The 25,122-nt window shown below is 35.3% G+C and overlaps 1 long non-coding RNA gene across 1 annotated transcript; it reads left to right on the plus strand.

Moving 5' to 3' along the window:
• The first annotated feature begins 22,305 nt into the window (after window positions 1–22,305).
• LOC118683769 (uncharacterized) lies at window positions 22,306–22,987 on the plus strand. The gene is made up of 2 exons (XR_004979645.2): window positions 22,306–22,475; window positions 22,544–22,987. It is a non-coding gene; the product is annotated as an uncharacterized lncRNA (long non-coding RNA).
• The last annotated feature ends 2,135 nt before the right edge of the window (window positions 22,988–25,122 follow it).

A 25,122-nucleotide genomic window follows, 5' to 3' on the forward strand; every position in this document is an offset into this window, starting at 1 on the left:
AAAGCAAACGAAAATAATTTAAAACAAAAAGGAAATGCAAGCTATTGGTTATTTCTTTGATTTCCTTATTGCCTTTTGCTTTATTTTCTATTACACAACACAATTGACAATTCAACCTGCTTGCATACTTTTCGGCGTCACAGCTTTGTATTTTCAATTTAGACTCACAAGCGCAACAAAAAAGCAAATCAAGCACATGCACACACACATCCTTACACTCGAGCGTAGTAAATCGAAGCAAAAGAAAGAAATCATGGCACAAAAGAAATGAAACGAAATACATTTGTCTGTGCATTGAGCACGCCGTCGAAATTCATTGGGATTAAATTTTGCAAAAATTCTCGACATTTTATAAAAATATATTTATGTGTGTGCTCAAGTGTTATGTCTTACATGCTTATTTTACTCTAATAACAACAAATCAAAACTTTGACTTTTCTTTTAACCGCTGTGTAAATGAAAGCGCCTGCTGAAGCACAGCTGCAGAAATTGCTGAGGCAAATCAATAAGCAACAAATTCCAGTTAAGCTTTCATTGTTCGCCTTTAGCAGCTTTTTATTCTTCACCACATGTGTGCATGTACTTACGTATGGATGCCTGTAAGTGCTATAGCTATGCAGCATGCAACGATAATACAAAGTAAATATATTTATATACCATATTTATTTTACACGGTATGCGATTTGCAATAAAGCATTAATTTGAGTTGATTGCAGCGCTGCATGTTGCCACAACTCATGTCACATTTTTTGGTATGTGCATTAGAGATGTCTTTCACCTAAACAAACCTACACTTTCCACATTATTCCTATCAGCAATATTGAAATCGAATATTTAATAAATAAATGTTGAATTCCATCGGATACCTGACGCACAGGAATTTGATATTGCCGCAATCGCAGCTTTTCTTGAGAATTTTATAATCCAGTGAAAAAAAAACAATATTATTAAAGATTGCAAAACTCATAGTTTCGTAAGAAATTTACTGCTATACAAATGGTATGAATTTCGATTAAGTTAATAAAAGAAAATGAAAAATATGAATAAAATGTGGGCATTTTGATAGCGCACAGCTTATTTTCCAAGGTAACTGTGTAATCTCCGAAGAAATTGTTCAGATCGGATCACAAAAGCATATAGGTTAGGTTAGGTTAGGTTAGCGGGTCGATCCTAAGAAGGATCACACTTGGACAGCTTAAACGCCGGTCCGTTGTGGTACCCAAAACTCCTATGAGCCGGATCAATAGACCCTTACATGTCGACAAAGCGCTTTGTGCGTATGACAAACTTGTTGAGATGGCCAATATCTGTTTCGGCCAGATCTTCTGGACCGCCAAAAGTATGATTGCCGAGATGTTTCAATCTCAACCTAGCAAAAGCCGGACAATGGAAGAGAAAGTGCCACTTCACCCTCCTCCATACAGCTTTGACAACTGCCATCGGGTAGTATTCTAAGCCGCACCGCATGAGTTCGCATTGGACAGTGCCCAGTGAGAACTCCTACCATGGCGGCGAGGTGAACTTTGTTCAAGGCGAGAAGATCCCCCGACCTCCTGCGATCCACTCTCGGCCAGAAAGATCGCGCAGTCACGCAGGAGCTGGTCGCCGACCAGCGTCTGCTGAGCTCCTGCGAGGTCCATTGGTCCAGAGTGAGAATGCAAGACGTTAGTGGAGAACCAATTCGATCCCATTCCGATGTGAGCGGGGCAAGGGTACCCCCCCTGGCCAGCTCATCGGCCTTGCAATTCCCAGCGATTCCGCTGTGACCAGGCACCCAAACGAGCCTGATATTGAAGTAGCCTGATGCTAATTCTAGCGAGGACAGATACTCCTTGACTAGCTTTGAATGCGCGGTTCGCGCACTCAGGGCTTGTATTGCCGCTCTGCTGTCGGAGTGAATGCTCACCTCTCTAAACGAAGCTACACTACGTAACAGTACTTCTACCGCCACCTTGATCGCGGCCACAAAAGCATATAGCTGTCAAACAAACTGAACGATCGGATTGAACTGCTTTCGATTGAAAACTTTTATATTTTGACGATAAATCTTCACGTAATTGGGAAAAAACTAAGAAGGTTCGCTTGATGCGAATTTTTCGCTTGAGTTTTGACGATGGATATCTCCTAAACGGTTAACTTAATCAAAATTTTACCAAATTTTTTCAAGTAGTTGGATGTGAGATATTAACTTTTCTATCTGATAATAAGAAAAAAATTGGTGCCAAGTCTAGGCTATAAGGTGGTTGCCCAACTAAGCTCTCAGAGCTTCAGGCGAGCCACTATTGATGTGTTTGGCACCTGAAGTTGACTTGTTACAACACAACTTCTCTACTAATGGCCAAAGCTGGCCGCTTCTGCGCAATTTCTTGCTTCAGAGAGTCCGATTGGTGATAGCATAGGTCTAAATAACGAATTTGGCTGTAAGGGAATGGCTTTATTGACTGTTACAGTATCAGAACCACAGACACTACTCACATTTTCAGCCAACTCGCTAACATTTTCGCCTCCAACGAAGAAAACTGTAAAATACTTGTATGGCAAATTTTCTGTAATCTGGTGTTCATTTTGAACGCGTGCACAAACAATACAAAACTCTTTGCGAAGTTACTTAGTGTGAAATATTATCTTGCTAACGTCATACATCGTAACCTGAACGCATTTCTGCGACGTAGATTCATGAGATACAGATTAATATAGCCATCTAACATATTGGAAAAATAATGAAATTTTTGTTAATTGACCTTAGAAGATGGTAAAGTCTGTACATAGTTGAGCAAAATACTTTTGAAATACCGAAACAGCAATATTTAATATTCTCACTCCACTAATCATTTCAGAAGTTGTACAGTTTGTGTCTATTCACGAAGTCTTATTTCACTGAATTGAAATTACAATCGGTGACTTTTCCAAATCTGCTTAAATCTAATTTAGCTCGCGTGAAGAATAGTACGCCTACTAATAAGTGGATAATTTATGCCACGCATCGCCGAATTTAAAAATGAGCCTGAGTGGTATTGAGCATGAAGAGTACTAAAAGGCGTGTTGCATAGTGAAAAAAGAACTTGAGGCACATTACAAATGAAAATAAAACGAATTTACAACAAATAAACAAGTAAAGTGGAGTGTAAAGAGACCCTGTAGGAAATTTTTTGAATTGGTAAACAATTATTCTTATTCTGTCAATTGGAAATTACTGTATTTTTTCTATAATTTCTAAAATGAAAAATGTTTAATTGGTGAATAGCATTTAAAAATTCTAGGATTGAAAAGAGCAGGATTTTTTCTTTAATTATAATAAAGTAATAATACAAATATGCTACAAATATCCTCTCAGCAATTAATGAGTTTAAAAAGATTGATTTTGGCTCAGGAAAATATGAAGATATCATCAGTTTTGAAGCCATACTGGATATAATACAAAAGCTAAAGTCTAAAATATAAATCACACCACTTAATTGAACTACTTTGTGGGTATTTTTCAAGAATGTAATTTCCTACTTACCTCAGTGGTTACGCAATGTACACATAAGTACAGCTATGAGGACCTACATGTGCGAATAAATGCCACGGAGTGTAAAAAATTATACAAAGAACACGTATAGGGATTTATGGTAACAGCGAGTCCCATACGCGCCTCAAACGCACCAACGAATGCGACAACAAGCGGAAAGCGCACACACGCTCAACGGCAGTAGCAGCTGCATTACAATGATGTAGCATTAACGGCTGTTGCATGTATGAGAAAAATGTGAAAAAAGGCAAGTAGTTGTGAAAAATTATTAATGGAGTTTTCATGTATATAATATCATTAGCTGCGGATTTTGGGGTAGGACGGGAATCTCTTTCATTGCGTTATAAAGCTTTGGCTACCCAGTGTGCAATTTAGGAATACCTGTGGCAATAAGTATTGGTGAGATTTCGAATAGAAAGGCTCAGATTACTTAGAACTTAGGTTTACCAACAATTAATTGCTTTTGAAACCCAAGACCAGGAGAACATATAGAGACGACACGATGGAGGAACCCCTCAGCTATTACTACTTAAAATGTTTAACCTAATTGTAGGCAACATCCTATGTCTCGTGTATATTATGTTTGAACAATTATTATTTTTGAATAATTATTAAATTTTTTTTGGATCTTGAATTTCTTGAAGTTAGGTTAGGTTAGGTCGTACGGCTGATCCTGACACAAAATTTGATAAGCATCCCACCTGGACAGCTGTGAACGCAGATTCTGTACGATTCTCAAAACTCTTAGATACGGAACACCAAACCCTTATAGATTGACGAGGCGCCTTGAGCCTACCACGAATTTGTTAAGGCGGCTAATATCAACCACAGCAGCTTTGCGAGGTTCGAGAGTATGCCTACTGAAATTTTTTAACCTCAGTCCGGAAAAAGCTGGACAGTTGAGAAGAAAGCATCTAGATGATTCCACCTCACCTCTAGAGAACCTCTTACGTCCCACTTTGGGCCAGAAGCATCTTGCGGCAGCACAAGCTTCACGGGAGGTACATAAATCTAATGCAGAAAGTTGCTTTTGTCAAATTGATGCTTCTAAAGGTTGTCAAAAATCTTCTGGGGTCTTAAAATGGTCTCCGTGAAATATTATGGTTTGATATATTCAAATCCTACTACAACTTGTTTAGTAGAGTAATATAGAAATTAATGGGTGTTTGAAAAAGTCAAATAGTTTGCTAAAAGTACTTAAATTTTTGCTTAAGGGCTAAGTTTGGGTGTAGTCGAAAATTTCATAATCTTGCAACTTGCAAGGATTAAAGCTGCAGAAATATCATCAAGTGTTGGCAAAACTTTATTTAGTTAACTCACATATTTGCCAAAATATGCGGTATAAAATCAGCCGGAAGTGCGAAAATCATTATAATAGGTATATGGGGGTTAAGAGAATTATTAATTCGACTCAACCTATTTTTGACAAACATACATACTATTAACAGAATCGAATTCTTCACGAATCTCAATTATATATATCATTCAATAACCGATATTGTCGATAAAAAGTTCGCAATAAGAACTGGGGTCCACATACTCGGTCTCTTTGTGGTCATAAGGTGACGCATCTCAAAATCACTATTCTTGCAAAGTTCTATCCTGATACATACATTGTACATTTATTGGTTCTTGATCTGTATACTGGAAAGTGTAAGAATTACACGGAATTTAAAATTGTGTTATGTGTAAAGTTGGCGTGGTTTCTGTCTTATTAGCCCAATTTCACAACGTAAGTTAGGAATGTCAGAAGTATATAACTTACCGAATTTGGTTGAAATTGGTCACCTACTCGACCGAGATATGGGTTTTCATATCTATGTGGGCGGTACCATACCCATCGTCCAATTTCGGCATAGGCTTTTCCCCGTTATATGGGGAGTGGGCAAAGTTATAATTCGAATTCACCTATTTTCATAAGATGGGTAGGGTTACCAAAAATGTTCTCCCTAAGCGACTTTGGATAATATAGATTGAATGGTTTAGGAGATATGTATTTATATTAACTTTAGGAAAGGGGGCGACCGCCCTCACTTTTTAAAAAAAATTTTAATCATAGATGCCCCTTGGTAATTGAATCCGTTGTACTAAATAACAGCCTGTGGCGCTTAGTGATGGTACTTCATAAGTTTTCGGTTAATGGGGTTTTGTGGGCGTGGGAATGGTCCGATTACGCCCATATCCCACACCAATCACCCTTGAGTTGTGTATCGGCAAGATATCACAATTTTTTTTTTCAAGTTATCGCTTGCAACTCGGGATTTAACTTCTCTCATCAACCTGATCCTTTATACATATGTAAATATACATAACTCTATGTCTATCACAATTAGTTTTAAGTGATACAAACAACTGTTACTTATGTCTGCATAAACTCATACATACATATGTGTAACTCATACATACATCGTTACGAACAAAAGTGTATTTAATTTAAGCACACTGTTTATTATAAATGTTTTTTAACCCACAACCAATGTTATATAAATATAAATAAGTCGAGTTGCACGACGCTCACATAACAACTGACTCCCGCCATTCGAAACTACACTGTTTCGCACTTTTCAATACATAATCTTTTAGCAAGAAGTTTTTGGGCAATAATATACAAAAGCTAAATACCCTCCGTGCTGCATATCCTATAGAGATTCGAATGTGTGAGTGACCTGTGCGCCACTACGCTCATATAACGGGTTATTGCCTTATCCATTACAGTCATTATGAAAGCATATGCATACATACATGTAAATGATATGTATATTAATAGGTGTGTGTGTGTATGTATGTGGACTTTAAAACTCATTTGTTTTGCTTAAACATCAAAGTAATGTGTGTGCGGTCGCGAGTGGAACATGATGTTGGCTAAAAGGATTCTACACACGCGTAAGGGCACTGTGGCATTTATGGTGGTTCCTTTGTGCGACAGCTTCACATTAATGTTGAGTAATATAAGCTTAATGACTTCGCAAGAAGTCACTAGCAACAGCTAACATGGACCTTAGCCGCAGCCTCAATCTCGGTGCGTAGCTTGCAGAATATTTATTAGCACATCAAATATTTCGTTAATTCGCTATAGGTATGTCCGCATGTACGTAAAGATACATGCTTATGCAATTGCGTTGGCTCTTTCGAAATCATTATGCGGCTGTTATCAAAAATTATAGGTGTTTAATTTGAGGTTATGAAAAGCATGAAAAAAACATATATGCATAAAGCAAGGTTTCACACAAACAAGAAATTGTCGGCCAAAATTGAGAATGCTTTTAACATGAAACTTTCAGATCGCTGGTTTCTGTCAGAACTTTCTATGTTGCACAAATTCATGTCAACGCGAAACAAATTGTGCAGCACATAATTTTTTCGCTTTATGCTTACAACGTAGATTAAAAGATGACTCGGTTTCTCCGCTACCAATAATTGGTTACTCTTAGAGGTAAAGGGTATATTCTCAAGAAGCGGCTTAACCAGCGAAGCCGAATATATTTTTGAAAGTACGATTATTGTTGAGGTGTTTATTTAGTTCTGCTGTATTTATGTTCTGTTACAAGTTTAGATCTGGATAGATATGGAAGTAGTCCGATACCGAGGGTTCCAATAAATAAAAAGCACAGAAAAAAAGTCACAAAAAAAAAAAAAAACAATTGCAAAATTTCAGATTGATATCTCAAACAATGAGGGTCTAGTTTGCGTATATACAGACGGACACTCAGACGAACATGGCTAAATCGTCTCAGCTCGTCCTGCTAATAATTTATACATATATTTTATAGGGCATCTGACATGTCATTTTTGAGTTTTAAAAACATATTAGCAAATTTGATATACTCTGGCCACTATACCCTGAACGTCACTCTTTTCTGCGAATATGTTCTCGCTGTATGCATTGCAAAATTTGTAACAGAATTTACAGCAAGATTTATTTTGATCTACTTTTCATCTGACATGATATATGCATCACAATACTTTTGGAGAATATTTCTCTCGAGCACGTTCAAGTCCACCACTTTTGCTGCTGTCATCAACTCCTGCTTTTCATCGACGCCAGACAGACGCCTGCGATTCATCGAAAAATAGCGGATCTAGGCATTGGTTCTTGAAATAGAATCAACTGGAATTTTAAATCGTCAAGCAACAGATCGTCACTTTCTTGAGGGGTATTCTAGTGTAGAATTTCAAAAAAATCGATTTTCATATTTTCAAAGTTTAACTACAAATATTTAAGAATATGTTTACGGAAGAATTTTTGAAAATATAAATTATTCGGAGATATAGACATTTTACTGACCTGGTCTTTACACTGGTTCGGCAGAGTCTAATCGAACAAAAGACTTTACGCGAAACTTTAAATTCGTTTTTCTCAGAGCCGACTTTTTTAATACTATTTGTACGATTTCTCGAGCTCTACTCGACTGATTTACATGAAATTTGCAGAGAATCTTCTTTAAAGACCTCTCTTGAGTATGAACTAGCCTCATCTCCAAAAAATGCTTGTTTATTTATCACTAGTTCATACAATTGCGACATCATTGCAGATTGATAATATTTTTTTTCATTTCAGATGACTAGGAAAGTTGAAACCATGGGTATCCTCATATGCAAATTTTTTCAGACCCCCACTTCATTAGCCGCCAGTTTTTAAAATTTTTAACTTGTTCTGTACTCTGGTAACCTTATTAAATAACTGATCGAAAAATCGATGATCAAATTATTGACTGCCTTTTTTTAGACTTTAAAAATGAGCTAAAATGTATGTCTCTAGACTAGAATACTCCCTTAACATAGGCATATTTTGGACTTCAAATACTTAGAAAAAATCATATCCAAAAATTGTTTACCTTCTTTTTTTTTCCATCAGTTCTAAGTATTTCTAACTGATTGCCTCATCTACTTTCATATTTTCGCTACTAGTGTTACTTCGTGAACACGATATACAGCTCTTCATTGATCTCAAGCTTTAAGCAACTCCTAACCGCTGACTGATACTATAAAATCCGCTTTTCTGATTTTAATAAAGGATAAAGGATAATGTCGGACATATTACCAACCATTAGAATGAATTAAATGTATAAGAATAGGCTAACAATAGCCTAGATTAAGCCTCGTTCCTAGCTCCAAAACTCATTGAGAAAGGAGCCGTTGTAGGTATATACCTTGAATATCCACACCTTTCTCTACTAACTTTTCATGTTCGCAAACTAACACCACCCATCGAACAATCACCTTTTTCTGAGAGTATTTAAAAGTGCTGAAATAACACTTTTCACGAATCGTTGCAACAATTCGTAAAACAATGTAATAACTTTGTTGGCAGTGTTGTCACCGTTGCAGGTGAAGTATTACAAAAGTGCACACAAAAAGTAAAGGTTCTAATCAGAAAAAAAAGAGCACACAAATCCAACTAGCGCGATTGGTGAAACGATAGGATAACGGAAACGGAAATAAAGTTTACCGTAATAATTTACAAACCTCAACCTTTTGTTCGCTGGACAAGTGAAACGCCTGCAAGCGCCTGCCATCCACAAACTCGTCGACGGACTCGAGCAATTTTTGGGGAAACATTTTTCACTCGCCTTGTCTGTCCGCACGCAACGACGCACTTGACTTCTGTTTGACACAAACTTTGACGCTTCTCAGTTGTTTTGTTGTTAGCAGCAACTGCTTTTCACAGCAACTCTTGCTGCATGGCATTTGCTTAGCAGCGTTTTTACCTGCTTATGTTTTGTAACTAAATTTACTAACTGCGTTTTTCCTTGTCACAATTTTCAGCAATATTGCTAGTTATATTTTCTTTTGAACTGTATGCCAAAGCAATATTTTCAGATCGGTTTAGTAGGTAAATTTGAAATTTAGATTCAGAAATGCCCAAGCAAGAATTCTACGGCAATAAGTAGTTGAAAAGACGGGAGTTCTTATTTATTGCTGTACCAAGGCGACTATGCTGTATCACTTATTAAACTTGTTTGATATTTTCGGTTATTTAAGACTCACCGGCTTTATACAACTATACACAGATTTGTTCTTACGAAAGTGTTTATATTCTTAAAGAACCGTTATATTTCAATTGCCGAATCAATCTGCTTGACCGTACTCAATTATGGGAATAGAAGGTAATAATATGTAGTCTCTTAACACAGTACGAACACGTCGACTTAGTGGCCGGAAGTCTATAAGAAAGTCTCTGCACTTCGTGGCTCTTCTTCAAACTGGCCACTGTCTACACAATTCAGTAATAAAGTCCTCTTTGGTCGAACTCTGGGTGCTATGGGAGCTTTCTGACGGAATCTACATAATTCTGTATATCATTGGAAAGGATCACAGTATTATTCTTTATATAAATATTAACTACCAACTTGCAACAGCTGACAACAGAGACATTTCGACATCTTCTTCACTATAAATCTTATACAAAAAAAAATTATTTTAACGTGACCCTGAGTGTTCAGCCAATATAACTTAAAGGGGTTTTAACAGAGGAAAACCTTTTTGACGTCAATCCACTTTGGCAAAGGACTTTTTCTGAAAAGTTAAGCTGACCGGTCGGAGACCCGTTAAAATGTATATATAAATGATCAACATGACGAGCTGAGTCGATTTAGCCATGTCCATCTGTCTGTTTGTCCGGCCGTTCATCCGTCAATATATACGCAAACTACTTCCTCACTTTTTCAGATATCGATCTGAAATTTTGCACACTTGCTCTTCTCACCCAACCGTCGTAGAGTCAAAACCGCCGATATCGCACCACTATCGCATATAGCTGATATACAAACTGAACGATAGGAATAAAGTTTTTTTATTCCTTTGGAAGCTTCTGTAGCGTAAGTTCTTCTTAAGCTCGACACAATATGTCTTTTCAACATTTTCACGAGAGGGTGTTGCCATTACCACCCATTGGCTATTATGGTTGCGACATGCAAAATTCGCGAACACTTTTTATCTATACACTTATTTAAAGCAGAGTTTTCGGTACGCTAAGTTTCCAAGCGCTAAGTGTTCGTACTTTACAACGCTTGTTTTGTCATGCCTACGGACCTAGAGTATTCCGAAAAATGTCTGCATATAATTTGATGCAAAATTGTGTATAATTTGCAGAAGCAATCATTTAATAGCAAAAAGTAAGTGTGCGCTTGGAAAAACTAAGAATACAATAAATAAACAACGGCAATGACATGTTGTAGTCGAAGGTGTACAAAAACAGTGTGGCAACTTTACAACTTAATGTGAGTGGTAGCGCGTTGGTAGGTGTCAGCGACAAGCTTCCATCATTGATGGTTATTTGGGCAGTGCTTCTAACAAAAATGTGGGGCGCGTCTCAATCGTCTGAGGCATTTGCAGGTTAAATGTCTACACAAAGTAATTTTTCTTGGCACAAGCACTTATTACAACCCAACCGGTTAAACTATAGGCGTTCACTTTAAAAAAATAAAACGTACTTTCTACCGCACGCATTTGCTTTCGAACTTGGTTACTAGCTACCATATGTCGCAGACGCACTTAACATTATTCAACGCGCGCAAATTTCCCAAAAGCGCTGCGAATAATTTAGGTGCTCTATGTGTATGTTGGCGCGCACTGTTCAGGTTTTCGGGCGGTTCTATGTAAATTTTTTGGTCACTACAACTGCTGCCACGCCCAGCTGCAGTAGTCACTCATTTGGTGGGTACCTACTTGCAATTGCTTACTTAAATGTATTTACATATAATTTACATGTTATTCTCAAACACTCACTCACACACACACACAAATGCATATGCATGTGCGTTGTAGAACGCTGAGTGTTTGCGAAGTGGCAAAATTCAAATTAACGAAGTTTTTGCTATTCGGATTATTTTGCGTTGCTGTTGATGTTCCTGCTATTGTTGTTGACAGCGAAAATTTACGGACTAACATAGCTTTGAAGTGTAAAATGTGTTGCTTTTTATTATACTTTTCGGTTGTGCATTCCGTTTTTGCTCTTTTTCTTTTTTTCTTTTTTTGTTGCAGCCATTGTCTAATAGGAGTGGTTGCTACACATAAGTGGCATGTAATAAAGTTCACAATTCAATTAAGCTTACTTTCTTACAGTTGTGGGTGTACTCAAGACGCTGTTTGAATGAATGGAGCTAAAAGTTGTGCTCATTATTTTAGCTATAATAATTATAGCAGTAATAATTACATATATAAAATGTGCAGTTTTTGGCACTACCGTGAACTAAAGCTCTATAAAAGTTAAACTCATGAAGCACTTGACGTGACGACAAGTGATCTGGTACCGCAAAAAAAATAACAAAACAAGAACAAACGTTAGTTTTGTTTGCTCCGAAGCTATAATACCCTTCACAAATACAAAAGATTCCTTAGAAGCGCTTGATGCCGATCGTTCAGCTTGTAGGGCAGCTATATGCTATAGCGAACAGATCTGAACAATTTCTTCGGAGATTCCATTATTATCTTAGATAATAATCCGTTGCAAATTTCATGAAGTCATCTCGTCAAATGTAAAACTTTTCCATTCAAGAGATTGATTCGGATCGCTCAGTTTGTATAGCAGCTGTATGCAATAGTGGTGCGATATCAGCGGTTCCGAAAGAGATTCTTGTAGAGAAAAAGACGGATGCAAAATTTCAGATTGATAACTCAAAAACTGAGAGACTTGTGCGCATATATACTGACGGACAGAGATTCAGGGTATGAATATTTGAACAATATCAAGATAAAATATTGGTAATAGGTTTATTTCCAACTACACATTGGTTAAAAACATGACCTGACAAATATTTAGTATGTACACTTCTGTAAGGCACTCTTTAAAGATTTGCTCTATACAAGGGAACTTAGTACGTGTTTAGAACATCTCTTTCTAGGCAAATCATTTCGGCTCTTCCGTCGAAAATAAGGCGACTGAGCGGTAATACAAGACAATCTCTTTATAAAGGTCTGCCTAATTGTATTAGTCGGATACAAATAATGAACGTCCGTTTCGGAAACAGAGAAACGACTGTCGTGTTATGACCTCAAAAGTGAAGCTGTGAGCCTTATTGAACCAAAAAATTACTAGCAAATGATTTGCTTTCTTTAGTAAATCTTGCCAGACCAACTTTGACAAAGGTGATTACCAACAAAGAAGAAAGTTTAATTGCAACTATACAGTCATAATTTCTAATTATCCGACAATAATAAATCTTATATTAAAATTAGGCATAACGATTTCAATTTTAGAAAAATGGGTTCGAAAATTTTGCTTACAATTTTCAATTAAACCCAACCCGATTCCCCGATTGTAGAAACTCAAAAATGTATTCATAAATAACTGTAACACTTTTTGCACAGCAAACACTTAAAGCAAGCGCTGTCATCATAAAAAAATATGTAACAAAAGCTCAAAAAAATAAAGCAAAATATTTGCTTGAAATAAACTCGCATTAATTTTGAAAAATTATTCAATTATTTTCCTATTTGGTTACTTTGTATGTTAAGAAGAGCTTTCTCATTTTAGCATGTCAAATGTAGAATGAAATATTGTACAATTCAAACCAAATGCAAAAATTTGCAGCTAAACAAATTACAAACAGTAAATGAGAAAACACTTGAGTCTTGAATTCTCCCACAACTTTTTTTACAACGAAGTTGTGCAAAGTAAAATTGTACAACTGCTAAACGTCACCATTCCCTGCTATGTGCAATAAAGGTATGTAATAGTAGATATGTATGTATGTGAGAAACTTATATAGAGTTGATTGAGAGGTTTGCAGCCAGTGTTGAAACACTACGAGAATTATAAGCAGCTTTTTTTCTAGGTAAATTCATATAGTTTTTCTATTTAGCAAAATATGGGAACTTGTGTTCTAAGTTATATCGAATTAAGGTAAGTGCACTAACGATGATTACTTATACGACCTGGCGTACAATTAGAGCGAAATTGTACTTTCAGATAGCCTGGGCAAAGATTACAGTCTCTTACTAACTGAACAACACGTCTTAACATATATACTCGTATGTAAATACGACACACACATATGTACATATGTGATTGTGCGAAAAGTTGTAAACATAAATTAAATGCGTGTGCAAACTGATGTGTTGCAAATATTCAAATGTAAATTTAATAAACAGTAAATGCTACAAATTCAAGCTGTGCACACTTTAGCCACCAGCCAAACATATATGGTACACAAGCGCCTGGCAAAGGCCAAACAAGTTCGCAGGTGATGCCTGACTGCAGAAAACTATGGCCGCATATGTCGTATGTCAATAGCTACATATTATATATTTATATAGTTCATATGTATTATATATGTATAGTGGTATAAAGCTGCATGTGCATGAAATTTGTTATATACTTATATATGTGAGTGTATACAACTGAAAAAGTACTGCTTACTACTACTCAGGTTTCATGCCTTCTATTTAATATTACACTAAAAGCTTTTGGTAGATAGATTGAGTTAGCACTTTCCTCAGTAACTTCGAGTAGAAAAGTTTACATGTATATTTTAAATATGTATCAGCGTAAAGAAAGAGTTTACTAACTAAGTTGATTTGCCTTTGTCGAATGTTTTATATAACAGAAATTAAATAAAAAATTGCGCACTCACGTTTAAAAAATTCAGCTAAGCAAGATTAAAGTTATTTTTGATATTAGAAAATGTTAATAAAATTTATTTCCACTTTTAATTCTATGAAAACTTTTATATGAAAACAAGCATTTAATATGGTACAAAATGATACACATAATTAAATTTGTTAGTATAAAAGTTAATGAAGCATAGCTCTAAATAAGCGCATAATTACAAAGCAACTTGAGGTTTTGGAATATTCTCCTTGTTTGCTTTGACCAAAGCAAATTTTCAGACTTCCTTGCCGCGCACAGATACCACACTTAGCCCTTGGGTATAAAACACTAGCAACTAACTAGAAAAAATAGCAGTACCTTTTTATTTTCAATTTAGAGAAACATATCTGTAGAGTGCCTTCGTGTTAAGTTAGCATATAGCATATAGTTATCCTTTAAAGTTGTGGTGTTCAGATACTCGTACTTAAATCGGTTAAACTACGAAAAAAAGTGATATATTCTATTTAGAATCAAAACATCCATCGACAACTTTCTCAACGTTTACTGGCCCATTGTCTTTATTAATACCTGATTCTGTTAATATACATACATATATAAGATTCACTACAGAACATTATCCCTCTAATAATAGATCCCCTCTTCATTTCTACCGCTCAATATATTCCCTTTGCAATTACTGCGGAGGTAACAGACTAGTTGGATAAGTTATATCATATGAAGAATCAAAAAACTGTCTCGCTAAACGCAGCCAACAAGGCAGCTGCCGATAGTGAGAAATAAAACCAAACAGCTTTTTATTTGGAAGATAAAATAAAGCTAGGGCTTTGGCTTCGCAAGAAATTCTACGAACATTTTTATACCCTGAAGAATATATATTAAGTTAGGCAAAAAGTTTGTAACACGCAGAAAAAAACGTCGGAGACCCTATAAATTATATAACATATATAGAAGTAATCAGCATGACGAGCTGAGCTTGTCTGTCCATCTGCCCGTTCGTCCGTATGTCTATATACACCCGCACTAGTCCCTCAGTTTTTGAGGTATCGACCTGAAATTTTGTATACGTTCTTTTCTCTCCAAGAAGCAATTAATTTGTCGGAATCGCCAATATCGGAACACTATAACATATAGCTGTCATACAAATTAAACGATCAAAATAATGTTCTTGTATAGAAAACTTTTTTATTTGTAGAGATATCTTTAGGAAATTTGGCACGGATTATTGTCTAACCGAGTGGTGTAATCTTCGAAAGAAAGTCTTCAGATCGAGTAACTACAGCTGCCATACAAACTGACCGATCAAAATTAAGTTGCTGTAAGGAATCTTTTGTGTTTGTGAAGGGTATTAAAAGTTATGGTTTTTCTTATTTTATCTTTTTTGTTTTGTTTTAAGGAATGCCAAGATACTTTCAGCATAGTAAAGCAGTTTTTAAACAAAATTTTTTTAATCTTATATCGGGTCCACTCTCTCGAAACAGACACGATTCAACACTTGTCTCAATTTTAGCACCCTCGACATCATTAACTCCGGCGCCCAACAAAAGCAAACACCGCACTTACTGCCCTATTCTACATTTATGAGGTTTGAATTGCAAAATAAAGTATAACAAACACTACCAACAACAACAGCAGCAATAAAGTCACTGAAATTTTGCATAAATTGTGTTTTTATTTTTTTCACAGTTTACTACATAACGGTTGTTGTGAATTTATTATTTATTTTATGCGCGTTTTTTTCCCTTGCTACTCCACAATTCTTTTTGCACCAAACACTTAACACTATTTCGCGTGCAACAAAAAAAAACGCAAATATTGTAAGTAAAGTTTAAAAAATGCAAATTTAAAATGCATGCAACAAAAACACTTTCTGCAACTTTTGAACAGTGGCTGTGTGATTGCGGCATGCAATTGCGAGAAAAAGAACGGTGTGGTGAAGAGCAGCGCAATATGTGGCACAAGTTACTGCCGCTGTTAATGCGCTGTTGCTATCCAATTTACATGCCATTGTGCTTGTTGTTATTGTTATTTTTGTGCTGTTGCATCTGCCCACCTTCCGCGTGCGTGTTGGTTTTTTTTTTGTTTTTTTTTGGTGCAGTTAATGTGTCTGCGCTTTGCTGTGGCATGTAGCGAATTAAACGCACTTCACTCCACTTTCGTCTTTCCCAAGTGGCGCGTAAGTGCGTGTGTGTGTGGTGAATGTGTGTGTGGTGCTTTTGCTACAGACACAATGCATATGCACTTCCCTTCAAAGAATGTATGTTAAGTTATCTTAACACATGTACGTACGTCTATTAGCGTCACTTTGAAGTATGCCACGTGCTGTGGGCACTCTTTAAAATAAAAGTTAAGAAAATTGAATTAAATTTATTGGGAGCAACTTGCTACACTTTTACTCTATTGCATTTTTTTAATGGTTTTTTTTTTATTATTAATGCAAATTAGTTTATTAAAAGGAGAGTTGTATAAAGTAATATAGGTTAATGTAAGCGGTCGATCTTAACAGAGATCTCTTACAAATCGACAAAGCGCCTTGAGCCTATCACAAATTTGTTGGGTCGACTAATGTCAGTTTCGGCTATGTCTTCTACTGCGTTGAAGCTGAAACTACCGAGATGTTCCAGCCTCAGTTTTGCAAAGCCTGAACAATGGAGGAGAAAGTACCTGGATGTTTCCACTTCAACCTCCTGCATACAACTTTGGCAACATTGCAGCATTGAGCCCATTGGACAATGTCCAGTAAGAATGCTACGATTGCGGCAAGATGAACTTTCCTCAGGGCAAGTTGTTCAATAGATATCCTGCATTCTACTCTAAATCAAAAGATGGTCACGAGGTCCATTGGTCCAGTGCTAGAACGCAAGACGCCAATGGAAATCCAACTCGGTCCCATTTCGATCTGAGCGGGAATACCTTCTCTGGGTAGCTCAACGGCTTTCCAGAGACCAACGCTTCCGCTGTGACCAAGCACCCAAACCATTCTGATTATGAAGTAGCATGATGCTATTTCTAGTGAGTACAGGAGTGTCTGGTTGCTTTGAGCGCAAAGTTAACGAACTCAGCGCTAGTATTGTCGCTCTGCTGGCGGAGTGAATACTCAACTCCCTAAAAAAAAGCTACACTTTGTAGTAGTACATCTACCGCCACCTTGATAGTAGTCACTTCTGCCTGAAAAAACACTACAATGGTCTGATAGCCTAAAGTTAAGATTTACGGAGAGTCCTTATATGCTCGCTGCGATTTATTAATATAAATTAAAGTTGAAGACTCAAATGTTATAGGTGAAAACCCATTTACTGTGAACTGTTAGTATAATTAGTATATTTCCAATAAATTCCATTTTTGTGATAACCATTCTTCTAATCATCACATAAAATAGAATCACTAGTGTTCTTGTTCACCAAAGAATTAATTTAGGAGAATGTTGCCGCATTTTCGCACGCTTTTTCAAAAAGTTTTGCTAATGATTATTAAACTATAAATGTATTTTTACTGATCTATGCGCTGGTTCATAAAGGGTAAGATGAAATATTCTAAATCCTCCGTCTCGATAGTGTTATATATATATGTTAATGCTAAAAACTGCTTTGATTAAAGTAAACGTCAATGCTTTCACTATTCTCACGGATAGCTTTAAGAGTATAAAAAGAACTGGCACGGATGAAGATTAGTTACACACATCTATAAATATGTTAGTCATATGCATTTAAGTTGAGGGCACTTAACAACAGCTACTCATAGGCAGTACTGTTAACATACATACATATTTATTAAGGTTTCCGTTAATACCACGGTTGATTCTTTTTTTGTTTTTTTTTTTTGTTGATACCCTTTGCAGTTTAAGTTTTTGCCATAAAAACAAGATTTTAACGTAATTTTCAATTTAAACCAGATAACGGACACCTGAACATTCACAAATGTAAATATAGTTAGTTGAAGTGTTGGAAGCTCCCAGCTTAAATCCTTAGCTTGTTCATTTGAAATTCTTAATTACACCGGAGGAAAAAATTCTGTTGCAATGTTGAAAAAAAAAGTGCGATAACATGCAAAATAAAAGCAATAACATAAGCTGCTTTGAGATGCGCTACTTTTTTGAACTTTCTGATATACGTTAAATATATCTTTTTTGTTCTTAAAAAAGTTCATACACCTTTCTTTAAATAAGTTTATTTATTAAAATAATTTGCAAATTTGTGGAAATTTTTTAATATAAAACCGGATAGATTTATCAATAACGTATTTTGTTAAGTTAATATTTCTTTCTCATGCTTGTAACTTTTGCTCATAAATTGTAAAACTTGGGACTACATATTCTAGATCATTGATAATTACTTGAGTTATACTTAAAAATATAAGTAGCTTGTTATATATAAAATGTCTTTTGCCTAAGCAAACCTTTTTCACCTCGAAAGAAAATCTTAAAGTGTAGCATTTAGATAAAGAAACGAGTAGCATGATTGAAAGCTGGTTATTTAGCAACACTTCTAACCATTTAATGATTTAACATACATACATATATCGCATTTCGTTCTGCGATAAGTCGCAATAAAACAATTTATGCTGTTATTGCCTTACTTATGCTTTGCTATCTAAGCGAGTGTTCTTTTGCCACCCGCGTAAGGTAAAACGGTGTTAATCCATGTTAAAAAAATTCATTATTTAAAGTGTCTTAATTCGACATGCTACAAATACTCTAAGCATTATGTGCTGAGAATAAAGCCCTCTCTCTTCTCCTTATGAGAGAGTGAAATGGTGTGTGTCATAGATAATCAAACGTCGAATATTTTGAGGTGTCAGATTTGATTGATGTACATTATTGCAAATAAAAAATCTTTGTTAACTTTATTTACATGATATTTGCATTACAGTTAACGGCTGGCACAATACGCTGCTCAAAATTTATTAGATAAGTAAGAGGTCATTTATCATTCGTTGATAGATGAAAAGCCGAAAGGATTGCAGATTAATTTATTAGACTTCGCGACTTTCGGTCAAGAATGCAAAACTTGTAATAACAGTGTATATAACGGGATGATGAGTACACACTGGAGTAGTAGATAAATCATTTGTATATGGTAAATTAAATACTACTATTAGAATAAACTATTTGATAGTGAAAATAATATATTATATATGAATAAAAAACGAAAACGTTTTTAACCAGAGAGGAATTCAAGGGACTTTACTTTAAGTTTCATCTTTAAAATGATTGATATAAACCTTGGACATTGGAAAAAATAATGAACTTTCAAAATCTAAACTAAAACTAAAATTGATTTTTTTGGCTTTAGTACCTATGTTTAAATTTTGCGAACTATTGGGAAACTGTAGGTGTAAATTCTCCTGAAGCCAATAGTCGTCTCACAGATTTTGCTGGGCTTATGCACAGCGCACCGAGCCTTTGAACTCTTTCGATTGGCTTTCGATTGGATTTACATAAGCCAGTCAACAACCGCACTACTGCACCGTAGAGATAGAAAGCCTCCAGAGAGAGAGTTATGTCCCAACTAACGAAGGGAGCCGCCATAGACGGGTTTTGGACTACAAAATTTATGAATTCTTTTGACTTTTAATATAATTAAGTTACTAAATATCATATCTTTAAAATTGCATCAAACTGGACACAATGTGCTAAGCTTTACTAAAATCAGTACGGTAGTTTAGGAGTTTACACCGGACAAACAATGTGACACGTAATTTTTATATAATATATTATATTAAGATATACATATATGAGTGTGTATGTATACTAAGAGTATATGTGAGGCCATTCATTCAAAGGATTTTGCTCATTAATTCTCTTCACTATGCTTACACAGGATCAGCGATATCATGAAGAGTAGACAGCAAATGAAATAATAAATAAAAATATAAGTTTAGGTATAAATATAACAAACAAAGACCATTACTTATAAACACATGAAAGTTGTTGGAATTTTAACAAGCCAAACTAGTATGAGCAGATAAAATGCTCACATGAACTTAGTGCGGGACTTTGTAGCGTTATTCATATGTGCGGAATGAAATATAGAGCGAAGCGCATGTAATTTATATTATTTGTATACGAACAAAGCCCAACACTTCTGTTTATCTTACTCATCAGCCTAAATGTCTATCAAGTTGCTAGTCTATTTATTAACCTATTTTGTTAGACATTTATCGAAATGAAAAATTATCACGCAAAACGCACCGAAAGCCAAGCACCCACCACATTCGCTCTTAATATTTTATTCATTTCGCTTCTTTTTTCTGCAAGCACACATACACACTTATACAAAACGAAATACATTGAAGAGCTTAGTGAGTATGTGTGTGCATGTTTCTGTGCGTGAATTGAGCACTGCCACTACTGTCGGCTTATGCTCTTAAGCACCGCATAAGTAAAATAAATGAGTGTAAGCGAATTCTTCAAGTAAGCGTGTGCTGACGAATTTCTGTAGCCAGCATTTAGGCGCAATATATATTTCATTATGCTGATTTATTTGCTCAACTGACAACTTAAATGTTATCCTTTTGCTACAAGTTAACCAACAGATGATTACTTTTTCTTACAGCATAAAAAAAATATTATTAAATAAATGGTGAAATTCGCATTCAATATACTATAAATGCGACCGCGAAAGGAAAGTCCCTGCATAGGTGGCAGCGTATACGAGTAAGTACAAAGAAACATTTTTGGCATGTTAACAACTTATTTGCTGTAAGTACGTAGTGATAGTCAGCATATATCAGCGTCTGATAACGATATTTTTATAATAATTTCCTATGTAAAGGCATTTTATTACTTCTTTTTGTTAATAAATAACTCCACGCATTTGAATCTGCTCACTTCTCTTCACCTCTTCTACTCCACCCAGATTTCAATTTATTATTTACCCATTTCTTTACAATTTAATCAATTTATACCGGAAGTTATTCTGGTTCATAAATCATATATTTTAGATATTATCACTTCAAAAAAGGCTCATTTTCGTAAATTTTATTAGTTTGGAACGATCTCTTTTGTTACTTACATGCAAGAGTTGGTTGTTTGGTCGGGAAAGGCTCAGTAAAAACAAAGTAGTACTGAAGTATAAAAAATAATTAAGCAAAATAAAAATATATGAAGTATAAAAACATCAAAAAAGCATATATAGCCAAGAAGATAATAATTAATTCTCTAGTGGCGATTCCCACCTCAAAATGTTTGCTCGGATTTTATATTTCAAACAGCATAATCTCGCAATCCAAAATTTAATAATTAACGAATTAAGCTCTCATATTTACTTAACAGCCATTGCCAATAAGCTGCCGTAGATTTGCAGCGCTTAACAGTCCGAAAGCAACTGTCTGCAACTACAGTTCACATGTAGCTTGTGGAACACTCAAAAAGTACTGAATAGAAATAAATTAAATGCAAGAATAATCAGAATTAAAGATATTACTGGTTAATAATTTAGATATTCACTTTTGAGAATGATTTAAATTAAAGTCCAAATCTGCTATAGTGAATCGATCTGAACAATTTCTTCGGAGATTACACTGTTATTTCTTTTAATAAAAGTGGCTAAATGCCGTGAACATATTTTGACACATAAAAACGTTTTCCACAAAAAGAATGAATTTTGATCGATCAGTTTGTATCGGAGCTATATGTTACAAAGGACCAATCTAAACAATACTTTCGGAGATTAAACCATTACTTTAGACAATATGCCGGCCTGAATTTTGTGAAGATATTTTGTCAATTAAAATTTTTAGAAACAAGGGCTGGATTTTGGTCATTCAGTCACATGCATAATAACCGCTATATTCTATAGTGGTCCGATATTGGCGGTTCTGATAAATAAACAGGTTCTTTGGGAGAAAAGGACGTATGCAAAATTTCAGATTGATATCTCGCAACCTAAAGGAATAGTTCGCGTATATACAGTTCGTCAAGGTGATCACTTATATACATATATACGAGTACTTTATATGGGTATTAAAAACTTCGTGGCAATTTAATATATCCTGTTCAGGGTATAAATATTGAATAAAAAGGCCAACCCAAGGTATGTTACAGACCTAATCCTATCCTAAAGAAATTAATTTAAGAAATGCAAAACAATTTTACAAAAATGTATTTCCTACATATATAAAAAACAGTAATAACGGGCGCACCTAACATAAGCCAAAATTTTTCGATGAACAAAGAGTCCGTTTTCAAATGGAAAATGCTGAAAGTAGACAACAACAAAATTTATCAAATAATTGAAAACATAAATTTCAAAATTTATAAATATGTATAAGTAATAACAGTTTGTATATTTTGAGCTTATTATAGATTATTTCTATCCTCGTACATGTGTTATTCAACAAATAATGTCGCCTCCAAGTTTACAGTCGCTCAGATCGAATAATGGGTACTACAGATTGATTGGCATTTACTTAAAGGTACTTCCGTATTTCACGACAGGATCTACTGTCAAATTAAGCAGTTCAACAATCACAATATTTTACAGGATCTTTAGGCTTGGGATCAGAGCTTATACTAATTGAATTGGTGGCATTCTAAGACTTGGCAAAAAATTAATTTCTTTAAACGAAAAAAAAAATTGCTACTTATGTGACCCTCACATAATTGACTTACACGCAAAGCAATACATCAAAGGCTAAAGCTCAACAGATTTCCAAACAATTTGCGCACAAAGAAGGCTACAAAAGCAAATTTACGAAATAAAAAATCGGCAAACCCACACAGAGAAAAATAGCGCAACCTTATTTAAAATCCACTGAGCGCTTTGGCTTCTTAATCAGCGACGGCAGCAAGACGAATTAGTAACCACAGAGCATTACAAAACAATTACTCAATAATGTCAAACTACACCGAGTCACTCAATGCGTTTTCCGTTTGCAATGGTTTCCTAAATCTTCATTTGGCATAAATAAATTCCTGTCACAATTGCCGCAAAGTCTTCACATTACTCTAATTCAATCGAAATGTTAACGCTTTGCTTATACACATACACACACACACAAGAAGGAAAACAAAGCAGGAGAGGGATTACAAATGCCAAAGCAGAGTCACAAACGTTTACGCTTGCAAACGCATGTGCTTAAGTAAATACTTAAGATATGCTCACTACAAATATTCAGCGCTTTGTATGACTGCGTGAGTGTGTGAGTCGACTTACTGCTTGACAACGGCGTCTTTCGCCAATTCGCCATTAAAGATCAATCAAAATCGATTATCCTTGATTAGTTGACGTTATCCTTTTGAAGTCGCACATCATTGTCAGCTCAGCTAAATTTATATTCGCATGTGTAAGCTTGCATATGTGTGCCGTTAAGTCGCTTACCATTTACGGGTATGTGTTGATGACTTTTGCTTGCTATCTTCTGCTTTTGCCATCGAATCGACGAGGACTTGCAACTGCCCCTGCTGCTTTTCTCCGTTTACGTTTTCTTTTTTGTTTTTCAAAAACATTTATTTCCAAGTTTACAGTCGCTCAGTACCCTTCTCATCTCGATATCCGTTGCCCTCTCACTCATTTCCTTAACCACCGTCATCCTTTTTATCTTATCGCAGACGGGATATGTTTGTGCTGGAGCTGCCATTTTATTGTATTTACCATATAGGGAAATAAAAATAACATTAAATGATTTTTTATATGAAAACTTCTGCCTACCTCCCAACGAAATTAATTCGCTGCATGGGATTTTCTTGACAACTTTATTATCGAATAACTTTTTTTGTAGGAGTCTCATGAAGTTTTAGTGGCAACCCCTTCCTTTTACTGATACGCAATAAAGAAACTTCGTTTGCCCTAACTCACGCCTTTAATTCTCTTATCTGTATTGACATTTACATCGACCCAAGCACATATCGCTAACCAGCGATAGTCTATGTTAAAAGAAAGCATTTTCTTCAAAATTTCAAAATTATTATTTTTTCTTATTTTAAACAGAAGCTTAGTAGGCGCAAACGCCGAAAATTTTTGTTTACATATTGTACATCCTAATAGTGTTTACTCCATTTAGGATATAGGAAAATTGAAAATGTTACTCCTTGAAATCTTACTCCAACATTTCCCCACAATATCGACTACGATCTTCACATAATGGAATTCGGACCTCTGCAAAATTTTAATCTGATCGGCCCAACCAACTTAACTAACAAATAAGTAAGCAAGTCTAAGTTCGGGTGTAACCGAACATTTTATACGCTTGCAATCTGAAAAGATCAAAGGCGGGAAATACCTTCAGGCGTTGTACTGGACTAATGAAAATCAATATATACCTACAGTATATGGGAGATGGGGTAATTCTTTGATTGATATCACACATTTTCAGCTTTAACTATAGTATATCCAATTGTGATACATTCACTTAATTTTGCTAAGATATATCATATATTGATCGATATATATGTGTACATAATTCTCATCAATTTTCATATATAAGTAATACCTATAATAATTTGGGGGCTAGGGTATATCTTGACCCGATTTTATCCAGTTTCCTGAATGAGATGCCCTCTGAATTTCATTAAGATATCTCACATATAGACAAAGGAAAGTATTGCCCTGAATTCGTTCACTTTAGGCAAGAGGATAAACTGTTATTAGGAAGCGATTTTTTCTGTATTTCATTATGATTCCTCACATGCGGTATAAAGTCAACTGGAAGTTCGAACATATAATATTTATATTAGGTATATGGCGGCAAAGGTAAGTATTGACCCGATTTGATCCATATTTGGTATAAGAGCAGTGCTGTCATCACAAAAATATTCCAAATTTCAATACTAGACCTCACAGATTAGCCAATATGTTCGGTAAAAAATTAGCTATATACACTGGTATCCACATATTTGGTGTCTGCGGAAAAGTTATACTCCGATTTCGACAATTTTTGGGCGTAAGATGAAAAGGCTTGAGGGTACTATTTATGACAAGTTTTATTGGCACAACTTCATTGATATTGGATTTGTAAACTCTAAAGTGAAAGAATTAGACGAATTGAAAAGTTTGTTATATGGGAAGCAGGCGTGGTTGTCATCCGATTTGGTCCATTTTCAGAGATTATTATAGGAATATGT

This window comes from Bactrocera oleae, chromosome 2 (assembly GCF_042242935.1).
Source record: "Bactrocera oleae isolate idBacOlea1 chromosome 2, idBacOlea1, whole genome shotgun sequence".
Taxonomy (NCBI): domain Eukaryota; kingdom Metazoa; phylum Arthropoda; class Insecta; order Diptera; family Tephritidae; genus Bactrocera; species Bactrocera oleae.